This window comes from Ursus americanus, chromosome 7 (genome assembly GCF_024610735.1).
Source record: "Ursus americanus isolate L20-20 chromosome 7, mUrsAme1.1.p, whole genome shotgun sequence".
Taxonomy (NCBI): Eukaryota; Metazoa; Chordata; class Mammalia; order Carnivora; family Ursidae; genus Ursus; species Ursus americanus.
The window spans coordinates 23,726,319-23,731,690 of record NC_142133.1 but is presented as its reverse complement, the minus strand read 5'-3'; the positions used below and the strand labels follow the sequence as shown (position 1 = coordinate 23,731,690).

Sequence of the window (5,372 nt, the reverse complement as noted above, 5' to 3'; positions counted from 1 at the left end):
GCATAAGAAGCCTTATCCTCCCTCCATAATCAAGTATGCTAGTCCCACCCTTTGGAGCTTAGATGAACAGAATGAGAATCATGGAGTTCCTAACACTAGCCCTTTCTTTCTACAGAACCCAGAATGATGTAGCTCTCTATTTAAAAAGCAGTAAAACGGATGGAAATGTCCTCCTTTGAAACCAGATGTTTTCTATCTTTCTAAGCTCCAATTACTTCAACGCATTATTTAGCTCCACTCACAATCAGATCAGGGCCACCTGTTATATCCTCTGCACACTTATGAGAGATTTAAGGTTAAGTTTGTATTTATGGTTTATCTAGAAAAGTCAGAATGCAATTGATAGGATGCTTTTAAAGTCATCTTGAGGTCAAAGGATCTGTATATGGCAGATTAACAGATAATCAGGACACTGTGTTGTGCGGTGTAAACAAAATCCAACCTAATTTTGTGATTCATTACATAAATTTGGATATAATCCAGAACTAAAAACTCATCATCTAAAATAAAACTACATGCCAGAAAGGCATAATATAACATTGGTAGACTATAAGGGAAAAAGTTTAAAGCTCCATTATAATATATTTTATAATAGGAATATTCTTTATTATGAAGATAGATTTTTGATATTTAAATGTTCCATTTTTGTCTTGTGTGTAAAGTTAAATATGTTCACTCTGATATCAATAAAATGTGGCTTGATGTGTATATATATATATACATATATATGTATTGCCTTTCTAATGGTAAATAAGCATTTGCAAAAAAAACCAATGTAGATTAATGTCCATTCATTAAATAAATGTTTACCAAGTACCTGTTATGTGCCAGGAACTGTTCTCTATGCTGGGATACAGCAGGGAACAAAATACACAAAGTCCCTGTTGTAGTCATTGAAATAAATTTACAGCTAAAACTGGGAAAAAAGTATGTCTTGACAAACGAGCAATAACAAAAACAACAACAACAACAAAAACCCCAACATTATAAACTTAATGATATTACAATATTCACAGATTATTGAGCTTCTGAAGTAAATACTACTAATTATGCTTTATTCCAGCACTTTAAAAATTAGCAGCAGGTAATGTCATTTATAAGACAGCCGTTCTAAGTAGAAGAGAACAAGTGAGAAGCACACCTCCTCACTCCACTCATCTCTCTTGTGACTAGTTAGGCCTGTGTGTAAATTAAGAAAGACTGAGAAACCCAATTGAGAAGTCTAACCATTACATAAAATTGCTTGAAATTTGAGGATATTTACTTGGATTGATCATAGAGATTTCAGTGTGGCAAAAACACTGTTACGAATGAGATTGGTTGTGGTTTGGGGAAGGTTGACTTTTCCCATTTTCCTTCATTCTCCATGGAGCTGTGTGCCAGAATCAGAGAGTATTCATTCTCGTTTACTCTCTTATCTGAACCCCAACCGTAACTCTGTTTTCCCATTCAGTTTTAATCTTGGATAAATTAGGTTTAAAATCTAGCCTTCCTGGAAAGATCACTGTAGAAAGAAGACAGGTTTTTTCCATCTTAAGTACAACTTCAAAAGTGACAGACTGGAAAATCTCTGCAGGCAAATGTGATGTCACTAAAGAAATCACACACTTACCCGTAGAGATTCTACAGTCTGACATCTTCAAGCATCAAACCATTCATCAACTATGCTTTTCCAGATGCAGACCCTTGACTTGAAATAAATCTGTACTGGCCACATAACCAAACTATAGATAACTTACTGAACTTTGGCTTCTTCTAAACTAAGGGGGCGTACATGTCTCATGATGGTTGAATCCCATTGAATTAATTTATAAGATAAGAAGGTTAAATGGCTTAAAGCTGTTAAGAGCAAGGTGTGACCCGCCCCAGAATCACAGCATCAGCATCACTTGGGAGCTTATTAGAAATGCACATTTTCATGCCCAGCCCAGGCCTCCTGAGTCAGAAACTTTGAGAATGAGCCCCAGTCATAACGTGTTTTAACAAGCCTTCCAGGTGATTCTGATTCATACTCAAGTTTGAGAACCACTGGCTTACAGAAAACAAAAGATTATTGCTGGAAGACTGACCTCAGAGATCTTCTGATGTTATGTAATATATGAAAAAACCCGACAAAAGAATATGTATTCACAAAAATATTATTGTCTAGGATACATTTCTTTTCTAAAGTAATTATTTTAATAACAAGTGTAAGTATTAAAAATGGAATGGAACATCTTCCTTTAACTCTTACTTTGCCAATGGAATTGTAGAGCTCTGCAATTTTCCTTAGAAATAAAGAGTTAAGAAATCTTATTTAGGAGGAGAAAACGTTTTCATGTTTGGGAGGATTAAAAGGGTACTGACATCATTCAAGTCATGAGCCATAATTCTTATTAGATTTTATTGCTACATTCTTCACACAGCTTTGGAAAGTTATTCCTAAGAGCACAAAATATGCACTTAGACTGCACACAGAGAAGGAAAATGCTCTCACAATGAAATTATTTTAGCCTGACCCAATAATATCTGAAAGACTCAAGACTTGTTCTCTATGTAATATATCTTTTCAAAATAAGAGATGAGTTTATACGAATTTGTCTTTTTCAATAACATCAATAATTTCCCCTCTTAACAGTTAAGTTTGGCTATAAAAGATCTAATTTCTGCATACTAAAAAAATTATTTTCCTTTCCTCTCTGATATTATAAAAATTGCGTAGCTGAAGGGTAAAAAAAATTAAAAATTATAATCTTAAATTGGCCTTTAATGACAATGAATAAAATATACAAATTGGCGCTTATGTATTAGAATATAGTATCTGAAATGTTGGTGTGCCTGTTAATCAGTAACTTCTGGTAGCGTGTTAAAAATTCTTCTTCAGTTTCATTCATAATGAATTCATTTTTATTATTTCTGGACCACACCAATTTCCCATGATGTGATGGAAAAAACTGTAACATTCAAAAATTGAATTAGATCACACACAAAATGACAACTTACTCAGATTATAATAATAAGGTTTGGCTTATTCGTTGACAAGTGAGAGCCCAGCTATGTCCAGAATCTGCAAAGAGAGTGCTGCAGAACAGCAAGGTGTTTCAGACTTCAAACACCCCGAAAGAAGTACATTTCCTTAGATGAGGATAAAAAGATTCTCTCTGCTCTTATTAGAATTAAATCAATTCAGTATTGATGGAATTGCTGATCAGGTACCCCAACTGGCAGTCTTGAATGTCTTTGATAATAAAAAGTATTAACAAATATAAGCAATTTGACATACAAAATATTTCAAAACATGGGATTAACTGGAGGAAACAGTAAAAAGCGATGCTAGGAATTGAGCATCCTCCCAGGCAGTAGGAAAGCCAAAACTGTCCGATAGCAATAACGTGAAACACTCAATACGCATTATCTAATTCAGTCCTCACACAAACTTGAAGAGGAAGGTATTACTAACAGTCCCATTTCGTGAGCAAAGAAACTGAAGTTGAGAAAGACATAAACGGAATGAAAAGAACGTACACAACTATACATCTGAGACAAAGTAATATGGAGAACAAACAGGGAACTATAGGTCAGCAAACCTGGATTTGGAATATTTGACTCCCTATCTGTGCCTCTCTGCATCTAAATTTCCTCATCTTTCAAACAATGTATCCTCTTCTTCTGTTTACTTCCCATGGCCGGGAAACACTTGCCAATGATAAAGAACTGGAAAGATGTAGGACATTGTTATCATGCTTGAGGTGAACTGGGCAAGCTTTGGGGATGGCCTGGTCCCTTGTTATTTCCCCCCACCATAAACTACATCCAGAGCTGGGGAAACTGCAAGAGAAAGGATGTTGCTGGGAATACTAATTTGCCCCCATCATCAGCCTCTCCCAAAACTCTGGCCTTCTGTCTTCGATCACTTTCCCTCCCAGGCCCAGCCATGTTCCTTTGTCCCATTCTGGTGACTTCAAGGGCACTCATCTTTAAAGCAAACAGCCTCTCTTGAAGGGCTGTGCCAGACAAAGTTCACATGGTCTTTCTTCTTTTGACAGGGGAGTAAATCTCCTCTGTTTTGCTTTGAAGGAATGTCAGGATTTTCAATAAACGTATAATTGAAATATACTAGTGCCCAAAAGCCTATTCAGAAGTAGAGCTTGGCTACAACGTACCACCTCTTCAGCCACCGGAAATTCCTAACAGATCCAATCCTAACAGATCCAATCCTTATAAGCTCTATCATTCATAGAATCATAATATTTTAGATCCAGAAAGGAAAAGAGTGACTACTGATTCCAACTCTATTATTCATTGAGCTCTGATTGTATGCTGGGCATTTCACATGCACCGTCCCATTTAATCTTTATAACAACCTTGTATGAAATCAAATTATGAATGTGCCATTTTGCAGATGAGAAAAATGAAGCTCTTAGAGGTTGAATAAGGGCCTGGAACCAGATCTGTTTGACTCCAAAGCCCATCATCTTAACTGCCCAATTTTAAGGCCTAGAGGTTCAGTGGCTCCAGGTCACACAACTGGTTAGTGATAAGCCTGAAACTAGACTTCAGTTTTCTTTGCACCATGCGACCCTTGTTACTACTTGAACAGTCTATCTTCTTAGAAAAGTGTCCTAAAGAATTATTCAATCTGTCATATAAGCCTATTGGCTGACTTGAAATCAAAGCTGCTAACTTATAATCCGCCAGCTAGAGTGGGCACCAAAGAAGAAAGTTTCATGTGCATTCTCCATCTATTTATACTTTAACCCCAATGGGTAAGTACTAAACTCATGCCTTTCCATTCCTGAGGACATGACAAATCATCAAATTCACTCATTATGAAACAGGTGCCTTTCCTAATTTCTGCTGGCAACCTAAAAAACAAGGCAAAACCAATCATTAATACAGATGGTCCCTGATTTACAGTGGTTCAACTTAACAATTTTTCAACATTAGAGTGCTGTGAAATTGGTACACATTCAGTAAAAAACATACTTTGAATTTTGATCTTTTCCCAGGTTAAGGATACATGATATAATACTCTCTCGTATTCAGTGGCATAGGATAAACGAGGATAAACAACGGAAATACTTACAACCATCTGTATCCACTCCACCATTCTGCTTTTCACTTCAGTACAGTATTCAACAGATTACAGGATATATTCAACACTTCATTATAAAATAGGCTTTGTGTTAGATGACTTTGCCCAATTGTAGGTTAATGTAAATGTTCTGAGCACATTTAAAGCAGGCTAGGTTGAGCTACAATTTTCTGTAAGTGATGTATATTAAATGTATTTTTGACTTACAGCATTTTCAACTTACAGTGAGTTCATTGGGATGTAACCCCATTATAAATCAAGAAAGATCTATTTGTAGCACAGCAGGGATCATCTTGGG

General features: G+C 36.0%; 1 protein-coding gene across 1 annotated transcript in view; it reads right to left on the bottom strand.

The window, feature by feature from the left end:
• The window catches only part of CCDC85A (coiled-coil domain containing 85A), a 641,780-nt gene that overhangs the window by 340,198 nt on the left and 296,210 nt on the right, over positions 1-5,372 (bottom strand). The window lies entirely within an intron of this gene.